Here is an 11595-nt window from a genome sequence, read left to right as displayed (position 1 = left end):
CTGCCGTCTATGGGGTCACACAGAGTCGGACACGACTGAAGTGACTTAGCAGCAGCAGCAGCAGCAGCAGTGGCTGTATAACATCTGGCTAAAGGCTAGCAGGGGTACTCTTTCTTCCCCCTTCTGATGTCTATGTCAGCAGCTTTCTCTATCTCTTTTATAGTTTTATAAAACTTTATAACACAAACCTCTGAGCGATCAAGCTTTGTCACTGGCCCTGGATTGAACTCTTCTACTCTGGAGGCCAAGAATCCTGGCATCTTTTGTGGTTTAGCAACAACCTTTCAGCCTTTTGTAATTCATATTGAATCTTCATTTCATATTGAAGATGCATCCCCTGGTATTGCCAACTTAAGTCTTTCCATCGCTATGGAATATCTGTACATGTATTTAGGGTAATTTCAGCCATCGTGTATAATTTCCAATGTGCCAGTCTTGTCATCCTCTTTACATCTGTGGCAAAGTAGTTTATTCATGTTGACATTATTGAAAGGGAAGTTTTAAAGAAAAATTCCTTTCAGATTGTTATTTGCTAGTATATACAGATAAAACTGTGTAATCATTCATTTTTATCAGTTTGGACAGCTTGATAGTAGTCTTTACTTTCTCATAATTTAAGATTACCCTGGCTCATATATTTACAGTCTCACCCCTAGTCTCAGTCATTTCTTCAAAGAACTGTCCTTTTTTCTTAACATTAAATTATTTTTGACTCTGCTGGGTCTTTATTGCTAGTCTGTCTAGTTGTAGTGAGCGGAGGCTGCCCTCTAGTGGCTGTGAATTACTGTTGACTATGCTGGGTCTGTATTGCTAGTTTGTCTAGGTGTAGTGAGCAGAGGCTGCCCTCTAGTTGCCATGCCATGGCTTCTCATTGCAGTGCTTTCTCTGGTTGCAGAACTTGGGCTCTGGAGCATGCAAACTTCAATAGTTGCTCGGGGACTTAGTTGCCCCTGGGCCTGTGGAATCTTCTAGGACCAGGGATTGAACCCGTGTTCCCTGCATTGGTAGGCAGATTCTTTAGTGTTAGGTAGGTAGAATAGGGAAAAGGAGTCCAAAATGGTGGTGGCTAGAAGACAAGGAAGGGAAAAGCCCGCGAAAATAGAACAAAGGAAGGTCAAAGGAAGGTCTGAGGACCAGAGTGAAGACCTCAGGTAGAACAAACAGCACTCCTGGCTAAGCCCAATTTGCATAGGGCAGGCCCAGGTGGAGGAACAGACGTATAAAAGGAGGAGCCAAGGTGCTTTCTCGCTCTTTCTCTCCTGCGTGCGTATGCTCTTTCTCTCACTCTCTCCCTCACTCTCTCACTCTCTCCCTCCCCTGTGCACTCCTCCACTCTCTTCTATTCGAGTCTTTGGGTTGGCATGCCCTCACGCTTCGAGGATGGATTCTCCTGCTATCTTCTACATAAAATAGAGCTGTAACACTGATTTGCCTAAGAGCTATAACACGGTTTGTCCAAGAGCCAAGAGCTGTGACGTGCCGAGAGCTTTAATGTCCATCGCTCCAAATCTTTGTTGTGACGAGACAAAGAACTGAGGAACATACACTTGCGCGACATCTATGGTGCCGTGACTCGGGTTTAGCCTGGCTGAAACAACCTCCGCATGGAAGAGGCCAAGCACAACAGGACCCCAACTCAGCGAAGCTCCCACGCTAGAAGCGGAAGGCGAAGAAACCCAGCACAAAGGCCCATCGTGCTGGAAACCAGGACAGTGAAAAAGGAACTCACCAGAAAGCTCATGCGGCCCAGTCTGATTCCAGAAGACCTCAGGTTAGGGTTAGCGGTCCTTGATCCTATAGCTGGAGGGATGTTTACAATCTCCCGTTTCTTGTTTGCTTGAACCTCCCGCGAACAGGCGGGCGGCAGGGGGCACAATTAGGGACTCTGGAGAGGCTACTCCTCAGCATGTCCCAAAGGTGCTATCTGCTGAGCCCCAGTAGCTGTTACACAAGTCGGTGGGGGTTTTTCTGTCCTTTCTCTTCTCTGTGCCAAGGATCAGACCAATGAAACTGTGAGCACCAGTCAGATATTTAGCAACTATTCTGGCAGGCTATGAAGGGGATTCCTTGGCACGTTTTTCCCACTGCTTTTTCCTCCTGTCCTTCAGCTCTTTCCTGGGACTCAAGCCTGGCCAAAACTAATGAAACTCATGCTCTGATGTCTCAATGCAAAAATTCATTGAGAGACAAAATTCACTGAGGTAAGAGGTGGATTTGTTAGGATCCAGAGAGAAGCCACTCTTCAGGGTGTGAGCCATTGCTGAGGGCAAGGGCTGGGGCCTTGGAATTAGGCCTGGCTAGGTTTTGTGAGGGGATGGAATTCATATGCTAATGAGTGGGAGGATCATCTCAGCCTTTGGGGAACTACCCACTCCTCCCTCTATTGACCGTGCCTAGGAGCTATCCTGCCACCTCTGGGTGTGTCTGTTGGCTTATAGATTGGGGATTAAGGTTTACTTGAATTTGACTTGTCATCTTGGACCCAGTTGATTTTAATTGGTTTACATTATACCCTTGTGCTTTGTCATTCTTTCAAAGGTTGTGCTCTGACCCCTTCCCTCCTGTTTCATGCTCTTTTCCTGAGCCCCATCCAGACCCACAAGGTTGCCTCTACAATCTTCTGGAGAGACAACCAGAAAATAGCTGGCCTTGGGAGGGAAATACTCTATGATATCCGGCACCCTAATCCTACCCAGTACTGGTCACACTGGAGATCTTGGGGACACCCAACTCCAGTCCGGGGGTCCCAGAAGGTCATCACGCCTTGACCTGCCTAGGGTTCTGGTCCTCAAAAGGTTGTCACGCCTCAACCTGCTCAGGGATCCGCTAGTCCCAGGGGTCCCAGGAGGTCATCACGCCTTGACCTGCCCAGGGATCCAATTCTCGGGAGGCCGTCATGCCTCGACCTGCCTGGGGATTCGATCTCTAGGAGGCTGTCATGCCTCAGCCTGCCTGGGGATCTGCACCTTGACCCAGGGACGCCTGGCTCTCAGGTTGCAACAGTTCTGGGTAGGATAAGCTTCAGAAAGACTCACCCCTAAGGAAGTCCACTCATGAAAACAAAAAAGCCTATTACTTGTGGGACTGTGCCCAGTCTCAGCAATAACTCAGGAGCCCAATGAGAACCCCATTGCCTTTCTGGAAAGGCTAAAAGAGACACTCCAAAAGTTTACCAATCTGGACTTAGACTCTTATGAGGGACAGGTGATTTTAAAGGACAAATTCCTGTCCCAATGTGCATCAGATATCAGAATTAAGTTAGAACAGCTACAACAGCAGGACCTTGCTGCCTCTTTAGATGAGATGGTCCAGACAGCCACCAATACCTTTTATAATGGAGAACAGGAGAAGGAGGCCAAGGCCCAGGAGAAGGAGAGAAGAAAGAAGACAAGGCATTCCCAGATGCTGGCCGCCCTCCAAAGAAGCCCTGTGGCAAACCCTGAGGCCTTGAAAGACAAGGCACGAGACAAATGCCTGATCTGTAGACAGGCGGGGCATTGGGCCAAAGAGTGTCCAAAGGTGACAAGTCTCCTAGAATGGCTTGCCACAAATTCCATCAACTGGGACACTGGGCAGCAGTCTGCCCTCAGGACCCCAGAGCCTCAAGGTGAAGTGCCAAGCCTACCCTCACGATGGTTCAAAAGGACTGAAGCAGCCCGCTCCAGGCAGCCCACCTGTCACAGATAACAAGGGTGCAACTGGATGTGGCAGGTAGGTCCGAGAATTTCTGGGTTGACACAGGGGCTACCTACTCTGTCTTGATCTCCTACTCTGGAGCCTTCTCCTCCCAAATCTGTACCATTTTGGGTGCAACAGGAAAAGCAACTACTAAAAGATTCACCCGAGCACTAATTTGATGCTGGGATGGACAAATATTTTCCCACCAGTTTCTGGTGGTCCCTGAGTGTCCTACTGCCTTATTGGGAAGAGATATACTCACTAAACTGGGGACCACCCTTGTGATGGGAAGTTTTTCAGCCCCTAGAGCTATACAGCTCCTGGTTACTACTGAAGAACCCATTACACCTTCAATAGAGAGGAACCAAAAACTATGGGAAGGCAAAATTAACCCCCAGGTGTGGGACCAGGGGATTCCTGGACGAGCCCACCAAGCTGAACCAGTCATCATTGTCCTCCGAGATCCCACTCGGTTTCCTAACTGGAAACAATACCCTTTCAAAAGAGAGGCTCGGGAGGGACTACAGCCTTTAATAAATAAATTCCTTGATTGTGGGCTATTGGTCCCCACCAGTTCACCATTTAACACCCCAGTCCTCTCAGTAAAGAAAAAGACGGAATCTGGCGAATGGTCCAAGATCTCCAGATCATAAATCAAGCTGTAGTCACCCTCCATCCCACAGTACCCAATCCCTATGTAATCTTGGGAGAAATCCCACCCAGTGCCAAGTAGTTTATAGTCTTGGATCTCGAAGATACATTTTTTTTTTGCATACCACTGGCTAAAGAATCCCAAATATATTGTTGCCCCAGGGAGGCCCTAGGAGAAAAACACCAACAGATGACTTGGACAGTATTACCTCGGGTTCAGAGATAGCCCCCACCTGTTTGGACAGGCCTTTGGCCGGGATCTCCTAGATCTGGACCTGGGACCTAATGGGAAAATATTACAATACGTAGATGACCTACTAATCTCTCCAGATGAGAAAAGTGCCCAACAACATGAAATTCAGGTTCTAAACTTCTTGGCAGAAAGGGGATATAAAGTCTCCCGTGCTAAGGCACAGATGGTCGAGACAAAGGTCACTTACCTGGGAGTTCAGATTACACACAGGTCCAGGAGGCTGTCCTCTGATTGGGTACAAGGAATCCTCCAGTTGCCCTCCTCCATGACTCTAAAACAATTGCAAGCTTTCCTGGGGCTAATTGGATATTGTAGAATCTGGACACCCAACTATGGTTTAATTGCCCAGCCCTTATATGAAAGCTTAAAGGGACGAGATGATTCAATCCCACTGATGTGGGGAACTCTTCAAAAGAAGGCAGAGGCTACACTAAAACAGGCCTTAACTCAGGCACCTGCCTTGAGGTTGCCAGACCTAGAAAAAGCATTCCAACTTTATGTCCATGAAAGAGAGGGAATAGCCTTGGGAGTGGTAACTCAAAGGTTGGCATCTGAGCCCCAGCCTGTAGCTTACTTATCCAAGAGGCTCGATCCAACTGCCCAAGACTGGCCCCCCTGCCTTCGAAATCTTGCAGCTATTGCAGTCATGATAGAAGATGCTTTAAAACTCTTCTTTGGGGGCAAGCTAACTATTTTTACCAGCCACCAAGTAAAACAACTCCTAAATGGGAGAGGCTACTTACGGATGTCTGATCAAAGACTCCTCAGATATCAAGTAATGCTGATGGAAAATCCAGGCCTCACTATATCCCCTTGTGAGTTTCTTAACCCAGCCACCCTCCTGCCTACCCCTGAGGGCTCTCTCCTGTTTCACTCTTGTCTAGAAACCTTGGACCACTGGACAAAACCCCAAGAGGAATTGTCAGAAGATCCCCTGACCAGTCCTGAGGAAATCTGGTACACTGATGTAAACAGCTTTGTCTTGGATGGAAAAAGAAGAGCCGGGGATGCAGTAGTCTCCAATTTTGAGACCATAGAGGCTAAGCTTCTGCCACCAGGTCAATAAGCTACAACATGCAGTGCCAGTTCAACAAAGACATAAAACTACAGCTGACCACGGAAAATATCACACACCCTTGAACACTGCTATAAGGACTCTGAGGCTTGAGACTAGCAAGAGGGGGAGGCCCAATACCCTTCGCCAGCCCAGTTCAGCAGGAAGTAGCCAGAAAGACCTCGATGCCCCTATTCCCAAAGAATTGGGCTTCCTATCTCTTGAGGGGGGAATGTTAGGTAGGTAGAATAGGGAAAAGGAGTCCAAAATGGTGGTGGCTAAAACAAGGAAGGGAAAAGCCCACGAAAATAGAACAAAGGAAGGTCCAAGGACCAGAGTAAAGACTTCAGGTAGAACAAACAGCACACCTGGGTAAGTCAATTTACATAGGGCGGGCCCAGGTAGAGGAAAAAACATATAAAAGTGCTTTCTCACTCTCTTTCTCTCCAGCGTGCATGCACTCTTTCTCTTTCTCTCCCCGCCCCATGCGCTCCTCCACTCTCTTCTCTTCGAGTCTTTGGGTTGGCATGCCCTCACGCTTCGAGGATGGATTCTCCTGCTATCTTCTAAATAAAATAGGTCTGTAACACTGATTTACCTAAGAGCTATAACATGGTTTGTCCAAAGACCTGAGAGCTGTGACGCACCAAGGGCTTTAATGTCCATCGTTCCAAATCTTTGTTGTGACGAGACAAAGAACCGAGGAACATACACTGGTGTGACATTTACCACCGGGCCATCAGGGATGTTTCCTGTTCCCTTTTATTAGAGAATTATATTTAAAACATACATGTAGGAGCTAAATATGCTCAGCTCCAGCTTACCTTTGAACATATTCAGTTAAAGGTAATTTGTGATGATGTCTCCAACCTGATCCACCATGACATGGATATTGTAACCTTTCCTTTTGTTTATCTGTAACTTCCCATTCCAATGGTAAGATACCTGGCTTCCACCACTTGTCATGTAAAGAATTCAATGCTTGTCCCATGTGGTTACTGAAAAAAACTGCCAGACTGTCTTCCAAAGGGGGCTCTGCATGCATCCCAACAGTATCTTGAGTATGTTTTGTATGATAGTTTACTATCAGTATACCCTCCATGGCCAGGTGTCTATTTCAATCGTTACCAATTATGAATGGGCTTGTTTGCTCTAGTGTTCTTGGACAATTCGAGTACAGATTCTTTGTCAGATATGCATTTTTTAGGAAAACGATTTTATTTATTGTTGGCTGTGTTGCGTCTTCATGTGTGGGCTTTTCTCTAGTTTTGGTGAGCGTGGACCGTAACTAGTGGTGTGTGGGCTTCTCATGCAGCGGCTCCTCTCGTGGGGCACAGGCTCACGGGCTTCAGTGGCTGCAGTATGTGAGCTCGGCATTGTTGCTTCCAGGGTCTAGAGCACAGGCTCGGCAGTTGTGGCACACGGGCTCCGTAGCATGCGGGATCTGCCCATAGGAGGGGTCCCACCTGCGTCTCCAGCACTGGCAGGTGGATTCTTTACTACGGAGCCACCAGGACGTACTTTAGATTTTAGTTTTCCACACATGTATCTAGTGAAAGAGGCCAGGATCAAGAGGCCTGGCAGCTGGGAATCCTCAGCCACAGTTCTGGCTGTGCTATGAAAAGCTCTGGGGCTTTTAGTGAGCGCCTCAACTTTCCTGGGACTGTTTCCTCCCCTCAGAAATGCCGTGCTGTTGGACTGTAGCCCACCAAGCTCCTCTGTCCCTGGGATTTATGAGGCCAGAATACTGGAGGTGGTGCCATTTCCTTCTCTGCTGCTGCTGCTGCTAAGTCGCTTCAGTCATGTCTAACTCTGTGCGACCCCATAGATGGTGGTCTACCAGGCTCCTCTGTCCCTGGGATTCTCCAGGCAAGAACACTGGAGTGGGTTGCCATGTCCTTCTGCAATGCATGAAAGTGAAAAGTGAAAGTGAAGTCACTCAGTGAAGTCGTGTCCGACTCTTAGCGACCCCAGGGTTGCAGCCTATCAGGCTCCTCTGTCCATGGGATTCTCCAGGCAATAGTACTGGAGTGGGCTGCCATTGCCTTCTACGATTTCCTTCTCTACAAGATAGTGTTTTGAAGATATTTTCTCCTGGATATTGCTTTTGATGAAGGAAGGGGGATCCCTTCCAGGGCTTGAGAGTGGGTTCTTGTCTGACACTTGGAAATGAGTTGTCTGAGGAGAGGAGTGCCATCCAAGTGAGAGCCTTTATTGGGAAGGGATGCTGGGGTGGAGGGCAGGAGGGTGAGGGAAACGGAGAGAACTGCTCTGCCACGTGGCTCACAGTCTCAGATTTTATAGTCATTGGGTTAGTTTCTGGTGTCTTGCCAGTCATTCTGAATTGGGATCCTTCCTGGGGGCACACGCATCATTCAGCTGAGATGGATTCCAGTGAGGAGGATCCTGGGAGGTTGGTAGGACCTCTGAACTGGAGTCTCCCATCTCCTTTTGACCTCTCCAGAATTCTGGTTGGTGGGAACTTGTTAGTTCCTTGTTTGTAAGATGACTCCAGCAAGTGTTTTCTTTTCTCTGTTGCCTGGCAAGGCTGGGTGGTCAGTGGTTCATTTAACAGTTTGTTTTTGGTTCTCTCGAGTAAGGTCCTCCACAGAGTAAATGTATACAATTATAAAAGTCAATGTTTTAAATAATTTATAATTCGGTAAGTTGGCTTTTTTTGTCGTGTGTTAGAACTGATCACCAGACCAAAGGTCATGTAGATCTTTTGTTGTTTTCTAAAAATTTTATAGTTTTTTAAATGGAATTGCTTGTTGCAGTTTGTGTTTATGTTCATTTCATATGTTTTATTTTTAACAGTTATTTATGTTTAGTTGGTTGATCATTGCTTTACAATATTGATTTGATTTGTCATACATCAATATGAATTAACCATAGGTGTACCTTTGTCCCCTTGCTCTTGAATCCTCCTCCCACGTCCCACCCATTCCCACCTGTCTAGGTTATTACAGAGCCCCAGTTTGAGTTCCCTGAGTCATACAGCAAATTCCCACTGGTTGTCTGTTTACAAATGTTGGTGTACATGCATCCATGCTGCTCTCTCCATTCATGTCACCCTCTCCCTCTTGTTCCCCACCCTTGTCCATAAGTCTGTTCTCTATGTTTGCATCTCCATTGCAGCTATGTGAACAGACTAGTCAGACCCATCCTTCTCGATTCCATGTTTTTCTCTTTTTGACTGACTTTCCTGTTTAATACACTCTAGGTTTATCCCCTTCATTAGGAATGACTCAAATGGGTTCCTTTTTATGGCTGCATTCCATACAGGCTCTCATTGTTCCCTAGCCATGTTTTGAGGAGAGTCATGGAGCTATTCTGCTCCATTTCAGTTTGGGCTTCCAGTCTGAGTGCTCACAGCAGAGCTGTTTCTGGGTGAGCCCTCTGAGGTCTGTGAGCACGGGGCTGCCTGCTCTTCTCTGGCGGCCTGCAGGGGGCGCCAAAACCCACTCTGACCCGCGGGCGCAGGACGCTTTGCCTTCAGACTGGGCTCGGTGACCAACTGGCGGGAGCTGTGTTTCCTCAGGACCGCCAGGACTCGGGCTTCTGGATAACGGGGCTGCAACCAGGCTGAGAGGAGCAGGGTTGCCTCAGTGCCCCAGCAGGGAGGCACTGCAAGAGGGAAAAATGAGGACGAAGTAGACGTTTCCCATGTCCAGCTGAGGGCTGACTGGAGGTCCATCTCAGAGGACTCAGGGGGGAAAGAGCTCCATGTACAAAACGGTGGGTTTTTAGTTAGATTTCTGTTAGATGATCTAGAGGATGACCAATGATGTTCTTTAGTGTAGGTGGCCAGTTTTCCTGTCCCTGTTTCTTCAGAAGACTGTCCTTTCCTCGTGGCTCATTCCTGGTTTGATTTTCATGAACTGACCACGTCTATGTGGGTTCATTCCTGGGCTCTCTCTTCTTTCCTGGAGTCCATGTGTCTGTTCCTCACTGTGGTGGTTACTACAGGTCTGTGATGTAGTTTGAAGTGGGAGAGGAAGATGCCTCCAGCTGTGTTCTTCTTTCTCAGAGTCTTTTTGGCCGTTAAGGTCCGTTCAATATTAGCCATCTAATATTAGGAATATGTCTATTTCTGTGAAACATGCCATTGAATATTATTTTGTGGTTGCAGTCAGTGTATTTGTTGATGACTTTGGTTGGAATGGCCATTTTAATTCCTCATTGTTCCTGTGCGTGAGCGTGGAGTAGTTTTCTGTTTATTTGTGTTTTCTTTGGTTTCTTTATCAGTGCTTTCTAGTTTTCTGACTACTGGTCTTTTATGTCCTTGATTAAGTTTGTTGCTAGATGTTTTATTCTTTTGGATGCAATTATAAGTGGGATTTTCTTAATTTTTGTTTCTGATTGTTATTAGTGTATAGAAACGCAAGTGATTTGTATATTGATTGGGATTGTAAATGATAGTATTTTATATGATTGTAAATTGATCTGAAATGATTCAGCTTTACTGAATGTAGTCTAACAACTTTTTGTGAAGTTATGTGAAACATTTTATTTGTTAAATCTGTTTCTCCTGCAATAGGTCATCCAGAGGACCCAAGACATGGTGGTTACTAGTGGACTTCCCACAGTAGTTCTTCATTCCATGTGGACTCCTTCAAGGGCAGTGAGCATCACAGCTTCCCTTGAACTTCGTCTGGGTAAGTCTTGGCCTGTATAAGAAAGTTTCATGCCTGTCTACTCTGAATTTCTTTTGTGGTATTGACATGGTTGTTTTGAAACATAATTTACTTTCCAGTAATTTCAAATGTATGGAAAACTAGCAATGGGAAAAAGTACTCACATTTGCCACTTCATCTAAAATAGTTTATGTATTTTATCCAAAAGGGGTGCCTTCTCCTGCAGAAGCAGTGCATAACTTCCAACATCAGGAAATCATATGGTTTCTACATTATAATATAATCCACAGCCCCACTTCCACTTTTAGTAATTGTTCAAATATATGAATATATCTTTTTTTCCATCCTCATCCTTTTTTCTTTGTTTAGAGTGTTACTGAGATTTTCAGTTATTTGGACACACTTGATGGATTTAAAGCAGACATGGTGAATATGGGATCTGGGTGGCCTTTTCTATATGGATTTTTTTCCCACTAAAGATGGTTTTCATGTTTATTCATGTTGTAACATGTATGAATCCTGCATTCTTTTTTCCCCCATAGTAATTAAAAATAAATAATATGCCATTTACCATTTAGATATTTGTAAGCATACAATATTGTAAGAAACAACCATTACTTGTTTTGCAAACCCGTTTAATAATGTGTGCCTCGTGCGTGCTTTGGAAAAACTCAGGAAACTGAGTCATTGACTGAAGTGGCCCAAGATACCACCTTAGATACCATCTTCATCTAAACACAAAACAGGGGCTTCCTGGTGGTCCAGTGGCTAATACTGGACACTCCCAAAGAAGGAGGCCCAGGTTCATTCCCTGATCCGAGAACTAGATCTCCCATGCCAGAACGAAGAGTTTGCATGCTGTAGCTAAGTATCTGGCTTGCCTCAACGAAGGTCCACCTGGAGCAGCGAAATAAAAAAACAAATAAACATTAAAAAAAAACCAAAGGAAAGGAAGGGTATGGTTGTTGTAGAGATTTATGTCTTAGCTTTCCCTATTGATAAAAAAAAAGTTTCACAAGACTGTCTGTCATCCTTCTATCTGGTATATACAGAGGATTCCTTTGAAATGAGATTTCTCTGGTAAATGTGACTCACAGAAGAGCCGTCTTGAACTTGGGTTTCAGAGATGATCATGTGTCCTCTTAAAAAAAAGTTAATTAGGTCCAACTAATTCTCATGCTGAAGTGGTATATTTTGGGGTAGTATCCGAATTTGTTTACACAGTTATCTACTGAAGACATCCTGATATTTGAAAGTTTTTAGTTATTAGAAGTAGAGCTGTTGTGTGTAATTGTGATACTTTTTGTCTGGACACTTTTTCA

At 45.7% G+C, this 11595-nt stretch overlaps 1 long non-coding RNA gene across 1 annotated transcript; it reads left to right on the top strand.

The window, feature by feature from the left end:
- The first annotated feature begins 1112 nt into the window (after positions 1 to 1112).
- LOC123329677 lies at positions 1113 to 10413 on the top strand. The gene is made up of 2 exons (XR_006640063.1): positions 1113 to 1771; positions 10177 to 10413. It is a non-coding gene; the product is annotated as an uncharacterized LOC123329677 (long non-coding RNA).
- The last annotated feature ends 1182 nt before the right edge of the window (positions 10414 to 11595 follow it).

This window comes from Bubalus bubalis, chromosome 16 (assembly GCF_019923935.1).
Source record: "Bubalus bubalis isolate 160015118507 breed Murrah chromosome 16, NDDB_SH_1, whole genome shotgun sequence".
Lineage (NCBI taxonomy): Eukaryota > Metazoa > Chordata > Mammalia > Artiodactyla > Bovidae > Bubalus > Bubalus bubalis.
Note: the sequence above shows the minus strand (reverse complement) of the source record. Positions and strands in the feature narration are given on the sequence as shown.